General features: G+C 31.9%; 1 long non-coding RNA gene across 1 annotated transcript in view; it reads left to right on the forward strand.

Moving 5' to 3' along the window:
- The window catches only part of LOC136972369 (uncharacterized), a 151,079-nt gene extending 128,123 nt beyond the window's left edge, over nt 1-22,956 (forward strand). Inside the window, exon 3 of the long non-coding RNA XR_010880321.1 lies at nt 22,783-22,956. This is a non-coding gene — a long non-coding RNA (uncharacterized lncRNA). The remainder of the gene's footprint in view (nt 1-22,782) is intronic.
- Nucleotides 22,957-23,361: the final 405 nt, after the last annotated feature.

Here is a 23,361-nt window from a genome sequence, read left to right on the forward strand (position 1 = left end):
TCTACGAGTTAAGATTCAATCCTCTCCCTCTCTCTCACGCGGGGGAATTTCCAAAAATCTCTTCTCAGTGTGCATTCGCATTGCATAGCCTAACTGTGTACCAAATTTCACCTTTTTAGGTTCAGCGGTTTGCTCTGGGCGATGATGAATCAGTCAGTCATCAGCACATGTAATTTTATATACCGTGGGTGATCGGTTAAAGAACGGATAACGAACAATTAACAAATCGGATAACGAACACTTTCGCTAAAGATTTTTATGTTCGGTTAAGGAACACCTCACAAAACAAACACAAACAGTGACGTAAAATAATGAATACCGATTTGTCTTTCCTTGTCTTCAGGCAACAATTCGAAACTTTTCGGAGCGCGGGAGACGTCGACATCGACGTTCGACCTGGTATATACTGATCGGATATTATTCCTCCGAACTTTGAAACTCTCCCTTGTAATTCCAGCCTTTTATTTTTCTGACAGAAAGAATTTTTTATAGTATTTGCGAGACTGTCGGGCGGGCACTTGTTAAGTTTTGCATCGGTTTTTATTTTCGAACAGTGAGAGTATAATAGCAAAGGTAGAGAGTGGACAGATGTCTGATGTTGCTTGGCAGTATGACTTGAACAGGTCTACAGTAGGCCGCAGTTCAATGTTATCTAAGAAATATACTGTCTAATCAAGAAGACTCAAGCGGCTTAAGGAGTAACAAAATTCACATCTCAGAAATAAAGAACTTTGAAGAGCTCATAATGGAACCTGAAACTGATTTAACGACAGAAGAACACCAAGAAACTCGGCGAGATAAGATATGTTTTCTTCTGAGAAATGAGGATTAATGTCGATATCTGCTATTAAAGATCTTTTGAAGTGGGAGGATGTCAGAACAGTCTTAGAATGGCATCGAAACTAGGATGAAATTAATAGGCATGGGGATCTCTACAATTATAATGCTATTACAGGTGATTACTTCTGAAAAATCCTGAAAAAAGAGAGGAAAGCAATCGACATTAGACAGATTCTTTAACTCCCACAAACAGAAAAAACATGACTGATAAAAATGCGAGACTGTGTATAGGCTATATGTATTTTTGTTATTACATATAAATAAACGTAGTAAAAAAGTATATATCTTTTTTTCTTTTTAGTAGTCTCCAGAACGAATTAATCAAATTCCCATAAAAACCTATGGTAAATCGATAATCGGTTAACGAACAATTCAAGTTGCGAACAAAGTCTTGGAACGGATTATCTTCGTTAACCGATCACCTACTGTAGCTATGCCTAGGATTACTGAAATAGATTTGTCGCTTTAAATATTCGACATGTACTCTAAATTTAAAGGAAAGGATCAAATGATATTTTTATATTATCCCCAATTTCCAATATACTTAGCTAAACGTTTCATATTGCCTAGTTTTTCTAGACATTACTTAGATTCTGAAACCAATGTTAATAGATATATTGTAAATTCGTGTAATATTGTGAATAAATAACATGAAAAATTACTACAACTAAATGTTAATACAATACTTCACTGAATATCTATTATATGTAAAAGATCTATAATTGATCGCATTATAATCATTACAGAATTTATAAATTTGATTAATTTACAATAAATCATTAGAAATATTAGTAATGCAGTTATCTGTATGGAAAATCTTACCTAAAGCCAATAAACATGCAAGAGCAATCGGCAACAAAAACTTCATTTTCTCTATAATTGGAACTACTTTAGTAAAACGCCTAATGTTTGAATTTCGCAGGTTCTAGTCTGATATTTATATCTTTTTTAATGTGGAAATTTACGCGGAAGTTATTTCGTAATAATTATATTTTTACCATTAAAATAATATGTAATTGAATAAAATATGTAATAAAATTAAATACGCTTTAAAAACTTTTTACGATTAAACTCAACTGGGAAGATTTTACAACAATGTACAATTGAAACCAATTTATTATCAAATAATTGTTACATCTGGACGAACTTTCCAGGATTCGGGAAATTGTCCATTAAGTAATAATCAAGTTGTTTCGAATTTAAGTAATAAAAAGATATAAAATTCTTAATTATGTTTAATTCAGCTTTTTTCTCGTCTTTCAAATATGCATAACGATAATTATTAAGCTTGATTAAGCGATAAAATCAAGCTTAATAATTATCGTTATGCATATTTGAAAGACGAGAAAAAAGCTGAATTAAACATAATTAAGAATTTTATATCTTTTTATTACTTAAATTCGAAACAACTTGATTATTACTTAATGGACAATTTCCCGAATCCTGGAAAGTTCGTCCAGATGTAACAATTATTTGATAATAAATTGGTTTCAATTGTACATTGTTGTAAAATCTTCCCAGTTGAGTTTAATCGTAAAAAGTTTTTAAAGCGTATTTAATTTTATTACATATTTTATTCAATTACATATTATTTTAATGGTAAAAATATAATTATTACGAAATAACTTCCGCGTAAATTTCCACATTAAAAAAGATATAAATATCAGACTAGAACCTGCGAAATTCAAACATTAGGCGTTTTACTAAAGTAGTTCCAATTATAGAGAAAATGAAGTTTTTGTTGCCGATTGCTCTTGCATGTTTATTGGCTTTAGGTAAGATTTTCCATACAGATAACTGCATTACTAATATTTCTAATGATTTATTGTAAATTAATCAAATTTATAAATTCTGTAATGATTATAATGCGATCAATTATAGATCTTTTACATATAATAGATATTCAGTGAAGTATTGTATTAACATTTAGTTGTAGTAATTTTTCATGTTATTTATTCACAATATTACACGAATTTACAATATATCTATTAACATTGGTTTCAGAATCTAAGTAATGTCTAGAAAAACTAGGCAATATGAAACGTTTAGCTAAGTATATTGGAAATTGGGGATAATATAAAAATATCATTTGATCCTTTCCTTTAAATTTAGAGTACATGTCGAATATTTAAAGCGACAAATCTATTTCAGTAATCCTAGGCATAGCTACAGTAGGTGATCGGTTAACGAAGATAATCCGTTCCAAGACTTTGTTCGCAACTTGAATTGTTCGTTAACCGATTATCGATTTACCATAGGTTTTTATGGGAATTTGATTAATTCGTTCTGGAGACTACTAAAAAGAAAAAAAGATATATACTTTTTTACTACGTTTATTTATATGTAATAACAAAAATACATATAGCCTATACACAGTCTCGCATTTTTATCAGTCATGTTTTTTCTGTTTGTGGGAGTTAAAGAATCTGTCTAATGTCGATTGCTTTCCTCTCTTTTTTCAGGATTTTTCAGAAGTAATCACCTGTAATAGCATTATAATTGTAGAGATCCCCATGCCTATTAATTTCATCCTAGTTTCGATGCCATTCTAAGACTGTTCTGACATCCTCCCACTTCAAAAGATCTTTAATAGCAGATATCGACATTAATCCTCATTTCTCAGAAGAAAACATATCTTATCTCGCCGAGTTTCTTGGTGTTCTTCTGTCGTTAAATCAGTTTCAGGTTCCATTATGAGCTCTTCAAAGTTCTTTATTTCTGAGATGTGAATTTTGTTACTCCTTAAGCCGCTTGAGTCTTCTTGATTAGACAGTATATTTCTTAGATAACATTGAACTGCGGCCTACTGTAGACCTGTTCAAGTCATACTGCCAAGCAACATCAGACATCTGTCCACTCTCTACCTTTGCTATTATACTCTCACTGTTCGAAAATAAAAACCGATGCAAAACTTAACAAGTGCCCGCCCGACAGTCTCGCAAATACTATAAAAAATTCTTTCTGTCAGAAAAATAAAAGGCTGGAATTACAAGGGAGAGTTTCAAAGTTCGGAGGAATAATATCCGATCAGTATATACCAGGTCGAACGTCGATGTCGACGTCTCCCGCGCTCCGAAAAGTTTCGAATTGTTGCCTGAAGACAAGGAAAGACAAATCGGTATTCATTATTTTACGTCACTGTTTGTGTTTGTTTTGTGAGGTGTTCCTTAACCGAACATAAAAATCTTTAGCGAAAGTGTTCGTTATCCGATTTGTTAATTGTTCGTTATCCGTTCTTTAACCGATCACCCACGGTATATAAAATTACATGTGCTGATGACTGACTGATTCATCATCGCCCAGAGCAAACCGCTGAACCTAAAAAGGTGAAATTTGGTACACAGTTAGGCTATGCAATGCGAATGCACACTGAGAAGAGATTTTTGGAAATTCCCCCGCGTGAGAGAGAGGGAGAGGATTGAATCTTAACTCGTAGAACGGCTTCTACTGTACTATTTTAAATGCAGTCTTTTGTTTTTGTTAGTAATAACTTAATTTCCAAACGTACAGTATTTACCAAATCATCTAAATCGTTTGCCCTAGGAACGCCGGGCTCATTTGCTAGTACAATATGTGAAAAGAATTGTATCTGTATAAAAATGCAAATACAGTGTCCTGGAGATAGGTTATATAATTTAAAGCGTTTAAAACAAACCTTTTAACACAAATATTCGTGTAACTTTTCGTGCAACGTTTGTTAAAGGATATGTAAAATAATACCATTGCGAAAATGAGCATTATAACTAATTATAACTTTGTATGTAACTTTGTGCATTCAGCTGGTGAGAAAAAGTAAACAGAACGATGACATATTCTAATTATTCATAAAGAAATGACATATTTTGATATCGATTATATCTCACTTTTCGAATACTAAATTTTACTTTAAACGTGTTTAGGTGTACAGTGTAAGAAGGACGGATATATAGTTGATGCAGGAAATTGCAAGTATGAATGCTTGAGAGACCAATATTGCAAAGATAAGTGCTTAGAAAAGAAAGCAGATGATGGATATTGCTATTTGGGTAAATTTTCATGCTATTGCTATGGTCTACCGGATAATGAACCGATTAAGACATCTGGAAAATGCAGATCTAATCTAGCTGGACGGAAATAAACATCATTTATGACATAAATAATTCTATAAAATATTGCAAGAATTCTTATAAGGAATGGGATGCAGAGATTCTTGTAATCAAACAGTGTATTAATAAATTAAAATTTAAATGATTAAATATTCTGTGAGTATTTATTTCACTTTTATTGCACACTTTTTACTAAAGAATAATTGTTATTGACAGTCTGTGTAAGATATGTTTTGTTCTCCTCCAGCTGGCCGCTCCATTTTAATTAAGACCATTATGGGTTCGGCCAACCCATAATGGACTAAATTAAAATGTCCTATTGGTGGCCACAGGATCGACAGTTTTAAAAACATTGTTAAATAACTTTCTTGTTAAAAACGCACATTTAGCATAACATTATTCTATTGATTTTTGCTCCTTTAGACAGAGTTTCTTAGTTTTAAAAAGAGATTCGAAGAAAAATATTAGTTATTCCATATCGATAGCTAAATTTGGCACTAATGCTAAGGAAAAGAGTTTCTTTTGGGCTGCAATATAAAAAAATTGTAGACCAATAAATTTCCACTGTTTTTTTCACTGTCCGGCTGGCTGACTGTCTTTCCTTAACCTTGATAAAGGAGTTTGATAGATGAATGATGTGACAAGTGTGGGTGCGCCGGGAGGTGGACGGAGTCGCAGCTCTTTTTTCTCGGCTAACAGGTCGGTGAGACCTGCCCACGGTCAAGATGGCGGTTCGGTTTTGTTACGCGTCACGCGAGTGAGAGTGAGGAAGTGGATGGGTCTGACGATAGAGCGACGGCGATACTCGAATAAAGGACATCAATGGAAAAATAACCACAATTTATTAGGACTAAAACCTACAGTTACACATATGGGCGAGATACCGTCGCCTAAGTTTAGGTTACCCGGAGGGAGAGTTCACACGAATTGGGGAGGTCATACCTCTTGGTCCGAGTAGTTCTTGTAACAAGTTCGAAGTATCCTCGGCTCGGGTATCCTTTCGTACGACGTCGGGTTCCCTCGGGTCGCACACACTGTTTAACGGACACTACGTAACCGACCCCCTTTCCCTCTCTCGTCGCCCTTTTATCTTCTCGGTCACGTTCCTTTCCTCCACAAACCAGCACTATTCGGATTTTGTTCCTCATGATTCATTTTTTCTCCGTGGGAACCAAACACTAAAAAATTTTATTGTTAGAGTTTGGTTCCGGCAGATTCGAAATTTCACACAAGACTTGGAAACCATAGGAACAGAAAATCCCGATTAACTATATAGGAACTTTTAACCAGAACCGAAAGTAATGTTATTCCAATTCAAAAATTTCTCCTGATAAATGGCCAGCATAACTTTGTTGTTAGAAGAAAAGTATTATGTACAGGGGCAAACCACTACAAATTTAAGGTGGAACGCATATATTTTAAATTAAATAAATTTAAAATATGATTAAAAATTGCAGCCCGGCATTGTGACGACGTCACAATAAATAATTGCTCATTTATGTTTGGTAATTATAATAGTAGTTTTGTCTCGACATAACGCTGAGCCAATATTTTCATTGAGTTTATTAGTTTAAACGTTCTACATCTTGTTTATAAGAAATTGTGGGAAGTTGAATGAATTGACGAATATTGTCACGAGAACGACAATTGTTGAATCTTGTGTTATTTTTGAACGATGTGACAATTGAATAATACGAAATTCAACGATAACGACTATTGTAAAACTCTTACCAGGTAGACAAACAATAAAAATGTCAAACAAATATCAAGCAATCGGATCGGTTATTGTATATTTAAAAAACAATAATCTCTAAAAAATTTGTAAAAATTTCTTAAAAATAAACGAGTTTCAAAAATTAACTCTTTTTTATCCGATTTCGAAAGAGCCAAGAACTGAGATGGACACTGTGAAATTAATAAATATTCCTTACTTTATTGTTCATTATCCATACGTTGTTATTCAAATTATCCAAATGCATTTCACAAATTCTTTTGCCTCTTCAGTGGATATTACACCTTTACAACAGTGTTACATTTATATTCGATCAAGTTCTCCCAGCATGCATCTACCGATAACCCGGTATTCAGATTGATGACATTTGCATAATTTTTGATACAATAATGTTCCGCGATGCGTCTTGTTACAATATTTTCAATTTTATACAATATTTTGATATTATTTCTATTTATGATACAATTATTATTTTTACAATGTTGATACCATGGAGATTCACTTCGTTTTAGACGAATCGCCGCCTCATGCTCCTTAACACGTTGTTCAAGTTGTCTTCCTGTTTCGCCAACATAGATCTTACTTTCTGGACATGTACATATTAGTTTGTAGACGACTCCTGCTGTTTTCAAAGGGTCATGTGAATGTCCTACTAATCCTCTGTTCAGCACATGAATACTTTTGCTTAATCTATTTTTCTGTTCACCCACTAAGTTGATGGAACAATTATTAAAGTTATTTTTATATTTTTCATAAAACTTTTTAATATATGGTATTTTAATGTATAGATTATTACTTTTTTCTTCCTTTACATTATATCTACTTATTGTATAACTATTATACCACTTACGTATTACTTGTTGAGGGTAATCGTTAAGCAAATATTTTTTAAACAGATTTTCAGTTTCAAATTCTATATGCTTCTGCAATGTCGTTCTGTTGAAAATTTTTCTTAGTTCCATTATAAAAACGTTTCTCTTTATACCTAAAGGACAGTATGATTTATAGTTGATTACTTTATTATTATTACAGATCTTTGTATACTTACGAAATAGTAGTGTTTTTTCGTTTCGTGTGATTGTAATATCTAAATAGTTAATTTCGTTATTATTCTACTGATGAATATGAACAACTGCATAATAATCCAACCGAAGATATCAAAAAAGGATTAATAAAGTTGATGAAGACATATAAAAAAGAATTTGCAAATCAAGAATATAAAAAGATAATAGATTTTAACAAGATACGTATACCGCAACTTAATATCAGACTTAAAACCCATAAAGTAGGAAATGTTTATACACCTCTTGTGGATTTTAAATATTCTATATTATATAATTTAGAACATTATATAAAAAATTATTTACAGTGTATACCAGATTCTAGCTACAGTATAAAAAATACAGACCAACTAATTTCGCATCTGTTACATGGTCAAAATAAGGAATCCTTTAGACTTATGAGTCTGGATGTAAAATCAATGTACCCATCAATTAAGTGGAACTTTGTGTTAGAATGTTTAAGTAGTTATAGTTTACCTAATTACATTTTAGAATTTATACAATTTGCTTTTAAAAACAACTACTTTTCGGTTTCTACAGACTTTTATCGACAAAAAGATGGGATAGCAATGGGGTCCGTTATAGGCCCGAAGATTGCAGATATATGCATGACATCATTAGATCAAAAAATTTTCCAGTTCCAAGGTATTTCCTTCTATGCCAGGTATGTAGACGACATATTAATCCTGTATGATTCCAATATTACCACAGCCCAAAACATCGAAACTTATGCAAACAGTTTAAATAATGATATTAGATTCACCTACGAAGAAGAGAAAAATAACGAAATTAACTATTTAGATATTACAATCACACGAAACGAAAAAACACTACTATTTCGTAAGTATACAAAGATCTGTAATAATAATAAAGTAATCAACTATAAATCATACTGTCCTTTAGGTATAAAGAGAAACGTTTTTATAATGGAACTAAGAAAAATTTTCAACAGAACGACATTGCAGAAGCATATAGAATTTGAAACTGAAAATCTGTTTAAAAAATATTTGCTTAACGATTACCCTCAACAAGTAATACGTAAGTGGTATAATAGTTATACAATAAGTAGATATAATGTAAAGGAAGAAAAAAGTAATAATCTATACATTAAAATACCATATATTAAAAAGTTTTATGAAAAATATAAAAATAACTTTAATAATTGTTCCATCAACTTAGTGGGTGAACAGAAAAATAGATTAAGCAAAAGTATTCATGTGGTGAACAGAGGATTAGTAGGACATTCACATGACCCTTTGAAAACAGCAGGAGTCGTCTACAAACTAATATGTACATGTCCAGAAAGTAAGATCTATGTTGGCGAAACAGGAAGACAACTTGAACAACGTGTTAAGGAGCATGAGGCGGCGATTCGTCTAAAACGAAGTGAATCTCCATGGTATCAACATTGTAAAAATAATAATTGTATCATAAATAGAAATAATATCAAAATATTGTATAAAATTGAAAATATTGTAACAAGACGCATCGCGGAACATTATTGTATCAAAAATTATGCAAATGTCATCAATCTGAATACCGGGTTATCGGTAGATGCATGCTGGGAGAACTTGATCGAATATAAATGTAACACTGTTGTAAAGGTGTAATATCCACTGAAGAGGCAAAAGAATTTGTGAAATGCATTTGGATAATTTGAATAACAACGTATGGATAATGAACAATAAAGTAAGGAATATTTATTAATTTCACAGTGTCCATCTCAGTTCTTGGCTCTTTCGAAATCGGATAAAAAAGAGTTAATTTTTGAAACTCGTTTATTTTTAAGAAATTTTTACAAATTTTTTAGAGATTATTGTTTTTTAAATAAAAATGTCGAATTTTCTGATTTATAATTAATTGTTAATAAAAACTGTTTTTTGGGAACATAAATAAAGGGTTTAAAAGTTTTTGTACATGATAATGTTATATATTAACAGTAAATATTGTGGGTCGCAGTAATATAGGCCTATATATATATTAACAGTAAATATACTGTTAATATATATATATATATATTTACTTTATTGGTTATAAATCATCAAAATAATTTTATGAAATAGAAATATTCATGGAATTATAACAAAAGTAATATTGCATACATGAACTTGTATTAACTAATAAATTTACTTTAATATTTTATGTAAAACTACATATAATATTTTGCAATATTTGTAAAATAACGATAACACATAACGTAAATTATAGCAAGAAGTAAAAGATGTTATTTTCTTCTATGAAGAATACCGAAAAAATAAATCTTTTTAACAGCTTTAAATTCGATTATTGTATACTTATTTCGAATTATAATGATAATATCTTTTATAATTAGAACAATAAAAAACATATTCCTAATAGATAAAATGTTTAATTTATAAAATAATTTCGTGTCATTTATAACAAAATAGTTAATATTTAACAACAAAAATATAGCAGGAATAGATAAATTTTATTTTAAAATTGTATACAATAATAATTGATATTAATGATAAATAAAATATATTCAAAATTGAATGTCAAATTGAGTTAAATTTGTGTTATCGTTGTATCGGGTTAAAAGTAAAACTGCATGTAAATGAATAAATGATCGGAAATATAATTTCTTTATAATATTTGTATAACAAAGTTATTGATAAAATAAAAAGAAATAAAATACATAAGAAAAAATTGTCAATAAAATTATTTGACACATTAACAAAATAGAATATCTGTATACGATAACAAGCAAGTTTTCCCATTAAACTTTTTAGTAGAATTTTTTATTTAATATATTATCTTTCATTTACTGGTTTACTTATATGTTTAATATGCATTTTTTTATGTTATAAACTTAATGTGATAATTTTTAGAAAACATAAATAAAATTGCATAAATATTTTTCAACTTTAATTGGGAATATTTTTAAAGTTGGAAGATTTTCATATTCGAAAAAAATTAAATGTCTGAAGTTTTTCTTGCCGATAAAAGTAAAGAATTTTAATTGCCAATTCTTAAGAATAAAGTGTTGTTCGGCATTTTAATAATTATCTTATTTCAGTATTTTTAATAAAACGAAATAAACAAAGGTTTATTCCGTTGTTTATCCCGTTATTATAAATAAATAGTAATTACTCTAGTGTATTGTTGTGTTACTATTTAGGTTATCCATTTTATTTATTTTAAAATTATTAAACCAGGGTAACACAGTGACGCGTTATCCACGTAGATTTCTAGTAGTTACGCACGTGGTATCCTCTTATTACCCGTGGAGTATACTAAGTAATTTGACTCTCGTTCAAAAGCTATTTTATGGTATTACAAAACAAGGCAAAACTCTATGCATCTTTATACACAAACACACAAACGAACACATTCGTGCATACAGAAAGACCCTCAACTTTTTCCTAAATGTTTCAAGGACCTCTGACTCTAAAAATATAAAACTCTTGGGGTCATCTTTTGACCGATCTCCATATTTTTCCTCTGTTATATTATATAAAAGCCGGGAAGAAACAAGGCTTGTTAGACGTTCCAAAACTAAATGACGTGAAGCCGACATCTCGAGGTAGCTACAGAAAAACTAATTCGAAGCTAACGACCAGACACAAGTCGAAAAGAAAATAAAAGTAGATTGACATAGTCCTAAGGTCGTTGTCATGACTCGTTCTTATTAACTGCAAATGTTTTACTTTCACTCTATTAAGTGTATTTCCAACGACCATGAGTTCTCGCTAATATCTTTCGGCGAACATTTCTTGAAAGACACGAGCTCTTCTTTAAATTTTGTGTTAAAATAATTTCTAAGAGAAGAATCAAATTTATTCTATCGCTCGTTCATTTGCCGACCCGAAGGGGATTACCACCTATGGAATTTTGGGTCTTTGAGTATATATCTGAACTCAGGAGACCGAGACGAGTTCAACGATACCCTACTTTTGGGCCGGAGACGAAAAATAATAAAGTTATCATACTTTTTTCCAGCGATCGCGCGATGATAGGGAGTCGCGTCGCTCTCTCCGCTAAGTCGGCCTCGCTATCGCGATCGGGAGTCGCGTCGCTTGCCGTTAAAATTGCCTTTAGTAGACGTTTCCCCCCTTTTTTTACTTTGTTCAAGAACTACCGTGAATCAATAACTAGTGACGTTTAGCACATGGCGGCCTGCCGGCGGCTCCCCTCCGGCTGGTCAGTCTAGAGCACGAACAGTGGGAACGGCCGCCATGTTCGCTGCCATAAGTAACATTAACCGAAATGGCGATCGCGCGATGATCGGAAGTCGCGTCGTTCTCTCCGCTCTCGTATAGCGTGTTTAACCCTACTGGAGATGACCGTAGTCCGACGTCATGGTTTGCAGACTTTACCGCAAGATGGCAGTAGTAGCAACTATGGTGCCGTCTTCATCAGAGCATTAAAAAGGTATGGTAGCTTAAAAAGTATGATAACTTTTTAATTTTTCGTCTCCGGTCCAAAAATAGGGTACCGTTGAACTCGTCTCGGTCCCCTGAGTTCAAATATATAATCAAAGTCCTGAAATTCCATAGGTGGTAATCTATAGTACACCCGACCCGAATTGGTGTTGATACTTTCGAAAATAATCTTTCATACTTCACTTGAACTAATTTTACTTTCTCAAAACCAAAAAAATATGTTTATGTTATTGCTTTTTGGGATCAAATTACAATAATGAAAGCATAATAAACGTTAGAAAAAAAAACATAAACAATGATACAATCGAAGTTTCTGGTATTGAGATGACCGCAATTTCACAAATTTAGAATAAAAGATGCTCGCTACAAATGCAGAAATAATGACATGAACAGAGATTAGTTTTATCAGCTTACATCACTACAAAATTCTCCTTTTAATCATTTCCATCACTCTTCATTACTGCGCAGAATGAAGCAATCTATTTCAAACCAATGGGATCACAGGTATAAATGATGTAAAGTCACGTAAACGACATACAGGTACCGTCTACATGTGACGAGAAGTTGAACACTTTACTGGGTCGACGTGTACATTGCGAGTGCAAAAAGTGACGTGTCGTAAAAAGATGTCACGATCACGTGTCATGCGTTCAGTCTGACAAGATCGACATTAACTTGCTGTCCGGAGGCGAGTTATCTGGGGCTAATTTAAATAATTGTACGGAAGAATTCGTTGCTCAAAATAATTCATTCAGAACTTATTTACATTCTATTGGATGTTGTTTATGACCTCAGCAAATTTCGTAATTTTACACCCAATAGAAGTTTATGTTTTTGACCATTTTCTTGGTCCTATGTACAGAAATAACATATTGGATCGAAAATCTCGTAATGTATTGGAGTATTTACGGTAACTGATGCACAGCTATCTAGAAACCAGTCTTCCCCTGCGATCTGTATGAGAATCCTCTGCCAACATGGAAAAACAGCTGTTCTCACGGACATTTAGCTCTGCACACCGAAATGCGGCGCGTGTCACGTGATCCGTTGCGATTTTTTTTCTCAACTTAAAAATTTCTTGTGTCTAAATAAGACGTAATAAAGGAAATAAAGTTTTTTTTATAATAAAATGTTTTAGAAATGCAATTAATAAATTGGTGTAGGCTATTAAAAATTTTTTAAATTTTTTGTGGGCTTTTTTCCTGAAAAGCACAAAAAACAATGTGAGGTTACTCTTAGCATATAATATAAGTAATGAAATGAAACTAATATAAAAATTATTAGAAAATAACGAAATACATTACAGTATTTACAGTAACTAGTTCAGACGTGTAAAAAATCTACTCCCCCTCAGGGCCCTTCGTCTCGAGTTTTTCGTGTTGTACTCGAACTGACGTCATTGAACTCATTCGTGTTACTACGACTCACATAATCGGTAGTTTCGAGTTAGACCCTTCGAGCGAACTTGAAAGGCGAGCGGAAGTAGGTCATATTCACGTGTTGTGTCATGTTTACGTGTGTCGTTAAGCACGATGGGATTATTTACAATGCATCTGGGTTTGCGACTATAATGATTCGACCAATCAACTTAACTGTAACAAGTTGTAAACGAATCGACGTGAATTGAGCAGCTCACTTGCCAAATCGATTAACTCCACAAAACAAAAAGAATAAAAATTGATAATATAAATTATTTTTTAAAATTCCCTTTAAACTTTCAATTTAAATAAACATTGCAGAATAAAAATATATTCTGCAATGTTTATTTATTTATATATCGTTATATTAAAGCATAGCTTTAATATAACGATATATAAAATTAGTCACGTGAAAAATTTTAAAATAATGACGATTATATTAAGGATTTACAAATGTAGTTAGTCGATTTGTCCTGTAAACGGCTCAATTATTACAAAGAATTGTTTTAGCCCTTGGTTTAATTAAATTAATTAAATACCTACTAATGTGGGGTAGATAATAAGGACTTATCACACCAGTGATAATAAGCACAAATATTCAGCTATCAATGTAGTACTATATATTTAATAAAACGAAAGGGGTGTACATTAAAACTCGATTAGATGAAAAATTAATATGATATAATCAAAATGTATTTCGGACTATCGGAATAGTCCGTGTTCAGTTGATATTAATATAAAAAGGTTTATAATACTTAAAATTATACAAACTGCTATAAAGTTTTGCAGTGGCGTGCCGTCATTGGAAGCGATGGAAGCGCCGATTCCACCTTTCAATGACCTTCCCTTGAATTTTATAAAATATAAATTTTCATATTTTAACGTACTTTGAATTAATTAAAATTAATATTTTATTATAACTGCATTATGTATCTTTTACAAATTTCTATACTACATGTGAAAAAAAAACGATAAGATTGCTATTGTATATTCGAATAATTCGGTGGCGGAAGGAATGTCGAAACCGGGTCAGTCTCCAATCAGCCAGATTATATAGGCATTAGCACATGCGGTTTAAAGTGCACCAACCTCACCCGGTTTAGCTGGTAGAAGCGACACACTCGTAAAGAGTACAGCTTTATATCCCGGAGCGGTTGTGGGCTGTTAGCCACCTGCCTGTCAACTTCCAAGCAGCCAGATTATAGGCATTGACGCATGCGCTTTACAGAGCACCAACGTCACGGTTTAGCTGGTAGAAGCGACACACGCGTAAAGAGTACGCGACTTTATATCCCGGAGCGGTTGTGGGCTGTTAGCCGCCTGCTAGATATTCGGCCACCCTCGCCCGATTATGTGAATCACGAGCAGACTAGATCAACGGCGGGCAACCCGCGGGCCAGCTACGGCTGGCGAAAAGTTTCTATCCGGCCCGCGAGATCTTTAATAGATTATTAAATTGGAAAAATAACTAATTAATAGTTATTTTTCCAATTCTTTGTAATTTTCGAAAACGATAAGAGAAATAAATGTAGTAATTAACTTTTTATTTATCTATTTCATATTTGCAGACTAAAAAAATTACGAGTCACAAGAAGGCGTCAATTAACTACTACGGCGCGGAAAAAAACGTAAAATTTATTCTGGCCCATGTTATAAAAAGGGTTGCCCACCCTAGACTAGATTTATAACAACCCAACCGATAGGAGTTTACTGGCACGTTTTTATGATAGTTCTGTAGAGTTGACAGGAGTTTAAAAAAACTCCATTAAAATATTTGATATATTTATTCTGCGTTTATTCCGCTCTCCCATCTTATATTACTTACGGATTTCAATGTTAAACCGGTGATATTACGATTTAGTATGTCCCATCTGTAAGAGGATGCAGAAAAAACGTGTACAATTCTAGTACAGTGTTAAAAATTAACTGTTACTTTGGCAGCATCATTTACAACCAAATTTAATGAATGAGACGTACAGTACATACAATGGTACAAAAAAAAGCTCTAGAATTTATTTTCTTTAAATTTACGATTTATATATCCGTTGTCATAAAAATTTGTCTTTCCACTGTTTTCCCAAGACTACAGATATTCAGGTACAAAGTAACTGGTTTCGACTTATTTCTACTTAAGAAGTGACTAAATAATTAAGAGATTAGGGAATGGGGACATAAATAAAACCCTGTTGAAAGAGCCAGAATTTTACTTCAACAAAAGCTTAACAGAACCAATCACTCGCTCAGTACAGTGGGAAACTGATTTCCGTGTACACCTGGTATTAAAACGAATTAGTTAGAAAACGAATGACTATTAAGTTTAACATAGTTAGATTTTTACAGCTACGGTGAGAAACGTTTAAAATTTACAACAGCCCTGTGGCGTCCTTTGAGATATACTAGTGATGCGACAAAAGAGGCATTTGACGTTGACCGGTATCGGCACCCTCGGGATTTGGCACGCACACACTCACTACACACCTACCTGGACCGTCACTAGTTCCATCCATTAGCTACTCGTATGAAGATATTTGACTAAGTGGATTGTTTTAAGATTTAAAAAGTAAAGAATATTTTATGTTATTTTTATGTACGTTTCTTTACAAAGCTATATTTTAATTATAATTTTCTTTAAAAGTATATTAATACAATCGAACAATACATTGTACCAGGTATGTATATCCACCGCACATTTTATTTCACCGAGTAAGTTTTTATAATTTATTTTTAATTTTAGTCCTTGTATCGTAGCTAGCGATTCAGAATGTAATTGTGATATTAAAAATACATTTAGAGAAGTCTACAGTTTTTACTGGCTTATCGAACAAATGAATACGAATGGACCCTAGACCAGTGATTCTTAACAGGGGGGCCGCGGCCCCTGGGGGTCCATAAGAAGTTTGCCGGGGGCCGCCAAATTATGCAAAATTTCCTTCAGAATATAATAAAAAGAAAATTGATGTATAATCCGAATATCGTATTGAAAAGTGAAATAAGAAAGATAAAGTTTTCCTATTTAGTTTATATTTATTTATTTTGTATTTCTTCCTACATACAACTTTGTTAGTACAGAAGAAATAAACGTACTGTAAATATGCTACTTACACCGCAGTATTTACTTCTTTTATTCCAAAGCAATTTTAAGAAACTATTAATGCTTGGAATTTTAAAAATAATTACGAAAAATAGTAGGCTTTGAAAATTTAAATATTTTTGCAAAAGTTATGCAAAATCCTTACCACAAGTGGGCGTTTTAGTTTTAGTTTAGTTTTAGCATCGACATTGGATCGATTTATCTTCATTTTATTTTCTGTTAAAAATTAATGAGTTTTCATGTTTAATTGTGAAGTTTGAATGTTATTTAAATAGATAATGAAATAATAAAGTTATGATTTACATTTATTATATAAAAAATAAAGCAATAATAAAAAATCAATTTATTATAGATAAATTATCAAATTATCAAATATAAATTATTATTAAAAAATGGGGGTCACAAAAAAATTATGAAATATTTGGTGGGCCGCGAGTATAAAAAGGTTAAGAACCACTGCCCTAGACTATCACTGACGCGCAATTAACTGATTGCCCCTGGAAGTCGGCTTCTTACAGAAACACAGCTTCCCTGTCATCAAATGTCACGGCACGCCACTGAAGTTTTGATCAGTGAACATTAAATGGATGCAGAGGAGACTCTTAATAATTTATATTACTGTATTAATAATAACAATAATAATAATATAAATTATATTAAATAATTGGTCGAAAAATTCTTTGCCTTCTTATATAACGTCTTTCAGCTCTTTCTAATGCTTCGATTGCGATCAGAACAGCATATTCGTCAGTCATTTTCACTTTCGTGTAGCGATCTCACATGCTCGACTCAACGTGAGTAGCAACTCACATGGTGAGATGGGAAAGCACGGGAGTTATAACTCGAGACTACCGATTTGACGTCAGTGTGTGAGATGGTACCACGTGACACGTTCAACACGTTGGGAGTTGTAACACGAAAAAACTCGAGACTAAGGCCCCAGGAGTTGTTTAGAATAACCCGCGAAAGTCCAGAAGCAGCTGTTCTCAAGGTCAAGTAACTATTTATAGTGTACTGCAGTGTGTGGTATCTGGTTGCAAGTTTGTGTTATATGAATAATAATATTTATCTAAATAATACATAATAAAATAAAGTTTTATACTAAAATTTTTATTATTTTAGTAAATTTATATAATTTTATTATTGTTTTCTATATTCAGTACATATAAAATCAAACATGAATGTACTGTGTATAACATTGTATTTTATAATTATTTTTCATTCTTCTTATTACTTGTAATCATTTAACATATGTCTTTATGTCAATAAATTTATTTTCATTTTATGTTTCATCGTGTTTTCGTTTTAAAATTACAGTGGTACTTCGATATACGTCTGTTTTAGAATACGTCCAATTCGGAATACATCCTGTTTGGACAAAACAAATTTTGCTCGGTATACGACTTTTTTTCGGTATACGACTTAATTCAATTATATGCGCCATCTATGAACAAGTAGCACTATCGATGTACTAAACCAGACTAGACGTTCGCGGTGCCACGGTCTATAACTTCGTTAAATTTCTTCTGATTTTAATTTGTAAGTAAAACTTTATTATTTTTATTAATCATAAATTGCAAAAAGAGAAATGAAAAGCATCAGAAAACTATAAAAAAATGACTAGAATCACAATGGAACTGAAAAAAGAGATTGTTGAGAAATATGAAGGTGGCATGCGTGTTCGAGATTTAACTGCTGCATACGGTATTCCGAGAACGACGATATCGACAATCGTGAAAAATAAAGTCATTATTAAATCTGTTAACGTTGCGAAAGGGGTTAAATCAATTTCAAAACAGTGATCGGAGACATTAGAGCATGTTAAGAAATTGCTTTTGCTTTCGATAACTGAAAAACAATGTGCTGGCGACAGCGTATCAGAAGCAATTATTTGCGATTATTACTGTAATAACTTTAAAAATCTATAATAAAATTTATTCTTTTATTAATGTGCTCAAACAGTGTTTCAATTATTTTACAACCCCATTAATATACCATATCAAGAGGAATTCATTTTTACAAGAGAACTGATTAATCATTTTTACATTACTTCTTATGGGAAAGGTTGGTTTGGTTGGTTCGGTATAAGTCCAAACATCAGGAACGGATTAAGGTCGTATACCGAGGTTCCACTGTATTTTTAAAGTTAACCTATGAATGGCAGCTTTTCAGCACAAAAACCGTTATGCAGAGAAGCCACCCGTTGCCCCTGTAGGCCCCTGTAAAGTTTGCTATCCAAATGGAAAGGTGCCATTTAGGAACCAATTTTTACAAATTGAAAAAAACTTGAATGACACTTTTTTCAAATAAAATAGATGTTTACTTTTAAATGAAAATGAAAGATTTTTTCATCTGAAGTCATTTTTTTAAATAATTCGTACTTTGAGAGGTTAATTAATATTCAATAAATTAATGATACGAAAATCTTCACCAAAGTGATGTCTATATGGGTTGTAGCCTATAGACCTATACTTTTCCATATTCGCTATTATTATTCCTTATCAATCTCACTATAAAAGATAAATCCACCATTTGTCACGCTATTAATTTTTAGACTTATTGATTAATAGGGGTATGGGTTTCAGAATAAAATATAATTTTTGTTATGAATAATTAATTCAGCCGAGGATATCAAGAATGGACAAAATCTCAATAATTAAAATGAAAACTTGAAAAGCTTAAATTAAATTTTATTCTTTGGTCTACATTTGGGGGTCTACAGTTCGTTTCTCCCCTTTTCGTGGAAAATTTTAACTATGGACAGAAGCGATGATGTTTATTTAATGTTATAAATAAAATACATGTATGTAGAACAGTGAACGGTGAACTTATCTTATGCACATGGAAAACATGCCACATCAAAATAATAAAACACTTTACATGCAACTGCGTAATTTTCTTTCATAAGCAATGAACTGCAGAATTAGAAGTGTGGAATATTCGGAGAAACAAAACTCTTTCTAGTAATTGTTGAGAATAACAAACTGCTAAATTTCAATGAAAATTTTGTTTTCGAGTTAAGCTTGAACAAACAAACGAGAAACTCAATGTTATTTATATACATATATAAAATCGTTATCCGAATTAATACAATTCCGAATTAGTAATGGTTTACAACTTTACACAGTGCCCTTACGCGTAAATCCATCTGTGATTCCCTGACATTCCTGATCAATTACGGCATTATTTTCTGATCTATTAAGATCTTTGCATTTCTCCTTTCCATTACAAAATATTTGACGAAGCTTATGTAAGCCCATTTGCACACAATTATATAAATTTTTTAATTAAAAAATACTTTATTCACTTCTTACAAAAAACGAAAAACTTGGCAAAAAATCGATTATGTCGTTAGATAAGTCATTTCTACGTGATACAAAAAAATTCATAATTTTATTTAAGTTAATTCGTAAATTTTGTTTAAATTGGCAACGTGGTTCCGTTTTTGAACACTGGGAATTCGGTCCTGGGTACACGTGGAGTTTTTTGGGTTTTCTCTACGTCTGTAATGCATGAATAGGAACCAGATATCCTTAAAACACCTCTCGCTCTTCGCTTATGGCCAAGCAATAAAGCTTCGGCCGTTCATTGGATACTAAAATTACTGTTTTATCGGAGAAATAAAGCCTCACAAACTGTTCCTCCATATGAACCATGAAAATAGAGAATTTTTTAAGGAAGAAAAAGACTCGCGTAGCGTCTTAAAATATGTTAAATTGGTCATTCGGTGTGATAAACCCTTGCGTAATATAACCTTGGTAAATATAAATCAAATACTATATTATAATAGAAAGGTTAGACGTACAAAATAATCTAATAATCTTAGTTTTTGCTGTTGTTACTTTTGACCGAGCAATGCCGGGCTCATCTAATAGTTATAACAGTTTTATTTAAGAATTCATCGTAATTTGCAAATATTTCAATAGTAAATATGTATGGGATATATTTTTTCGTAATTTCATTTTTGTTTATATTTATTTGAGATTAAAATAATTCTTAATTACACAGCGATAGTGATGCTAGGCTTTCGGTTCGGTTTCTTCTGAAAATTTGCATATTTTTTCTAAAGTATTTTTTTTTAATTAAAATTAAAATATTTCCCTAAAATATTATTATTTACATATACACCACAACTATTGCTTTGTGAATGGACCCTAGACCAGTGATTCTTAACAGGGGGGCCGCGGCCCCTGGGGGTCCATAAGAAGTTTGCCGGGGGCCGCCAAATTATGCAAAATTTCCTTCAGAATATAATAAAAAGAAAATTGATGTATAATCCGAATATCGTATTGAAAAGTGAAATAAGAAAGATAAAGTTTTCCTATTTAGTTTTTATTTATTTATTTTGTATTTCTTCCTACATACAACTTTGTTAGTACAGAAGAAATAAACGTACTGTAAATATGCTACTTACACCGCAGTATTTACTTCTTTTATTCCAAAGCAATTTTAAGAAACTATTAATGCTTGGAATTTTAAAAATAATTACGAAAAATAGTAGGCTTTGAAAATTTAAATATTTTTGCAAAAGTTATGCAAAATCCTTACCACAAGTGGGCGTTTTAGTTTTAGTTTAGTTTTAGCATCGACATTGGATCGATTTATCGACATGTTTCTTATTTTATTTTCTGTTAAAAATTAATGAGTTTTCATGTTTAATTGTGAAGTTTGAATGTTATTTAAATAGATAATGAAATAATAAAGTTATGATTTACATTTATTATATAAAAAATAAAGCAATAATAAAAAAATCAATTTATTATAGATAAATTATCAAATTATCAAATATAAATTATTATTAAAAAATGGGGGTCACAAAAAAATTATGAAATATTTGATGGGCCGCGAGTATAAAAAGGTTAAGAACCACTGACCTAGACTATCACTGACGCGCAATTAACTGATTGCCCCTGGAAGTCGGCTTCTTACAGAAACACAGCTTCCCTGTCATCAAATGTCACGCCACTGATTAATATTGGGTAAAAATTTACTTTATATTTATATGTATTTATTAAAAATTTTTATAGTATCCTATTCCATATTATACTATAATTATACATACATAGTATATTATTTTATACTATATTTATTTAATAAAAATAAATATAGCGTGCTAATATTTATTAATCAATACTTTTATAGAATGAGTCAGAAAAATGGTGACACAATTGATCACACTGTTTGCTGACACTATTTGATATATTTTACAAGAGAGCAGTTTGAAGCAATAAAATAAATGTGGTATATTTATAATATACTTGTCTTGCAAATTACACTGTGCCAGTGTTTCTCAACATCTAACGAATCGTCGCCCCTTCAATAAAACCGTTACGTAGTATCGCCCCTTTCACTTCGAAAAAAATTTTGTTTGGTTTATTAGTTTATTTGATAATTATATACTTTGTAAAAAATTAAACATTTATGTACTAGTGTAATGTTATTTGTTTAATTATTGTACGATATAACGAATAGAATATCTAATTATTCTTAATATAATGTTTTACTATATCGCATAGAAAATTGTTTTTTGTCTCCCAAAATATAAATTGTTACCAGAGCCGTAACTAGGACTTTGGAGGCCTATGGCCAAGAATAAAAATGGCGCCTTTTTAATTTTTATTATAAAAAAAATAATTTTATTTTAAAAAATGCTATTGTAAAAAATTATCTAATGACATTCAAAATACTATATAAATATAAATACTATAAATATTTTTTGTGTGTTATTAATTTCGAATACATATTCCAAAACCTTCTCATTGGCGCCTTTATTAAATCGACGCCTATGGCGGGGACCACATTGGCCATACCCTAGTTACGGCTCTGATTGTTACTAATCGCCCCCCAGCATGGATAACGTTGGGGCCCACGTGGGGCGATATCGCCCCCGTTGAGAACAATGCACTATGCCCTCTCTCGTGAATCAAATAGTATAAGAGCACCATGAAATCAAACGTGCAGCTACTTATCTGATTCAACCCTTATAATATAGGGAAAATCAATGATATACTTAAAAGTATAAAAATTGATTTATATTTATTCAGGTATAAATTGTAAAAAAGACGCATATCCAGTGGATGGAAGTAATTGCAGATATCCTTGTTGGAGAAACGCATACTGCGACGAACTCTGCAAAGACCGTGGAGCTGGAGGTGGATATTGTTACACATGGAGTCTATGGTGTTGGTGTACCGGTCTTCCTGATAATACACCTACACAAATGAGTGATAGATGTCCTCCTTCTGGGAAGTAAACATAATAAACTTCTGAATAATTATAATGATCTGCTCTTTCTAATATAAAAAATAAATACTATAAAAACATAATTTCTGGTGCTTGTAATTTATTTGTTAAATTATACTAGTTATACAATATATACTGTGCATTTTATGAAAGTTTCGCTCTGTGAGCACTCACATGGTTTTGTTTTTAGCAAGTTCACTATGCTGTTTGTTGGTTCTATTCTTCACCAATGCGATTGGGCCCACAATGGAGCGGTTAGTTAGTAAGAGATTGGTCCTGACATATCCGAATAGACTACTGTTTGAAAAATCCTGGGATGATTTTACCATCTGTATTCGATTCCCGGTTTCTCAGAGCAGTAGGCTGCATCCTAATGGCATGTCACAAATGGTCAATGATAAAAAATTAGCTTATTTGTGGCAGGACTGTAAAAATTCGTTACTTTTCAGAACCTGTAATATCTGGAATAATTCTGCTTACGCTGTCTT

Source organism: Centruroides vittatus, unplaced genomic scaffold (assembly GCF_030686945.1).
Source record: "Centruroides vittatus isolate TY-2023 unplaced genomic scaffold, ASM3068694v2 contig_290, whole genome shotgun sequence".
Classification (NCBI taxonomy): Eukaryota; Metazoa; Arthropoda; class Arachnida; order Scorpiones; family Buthidae; genus Centruroides; species Centruroides vittatus.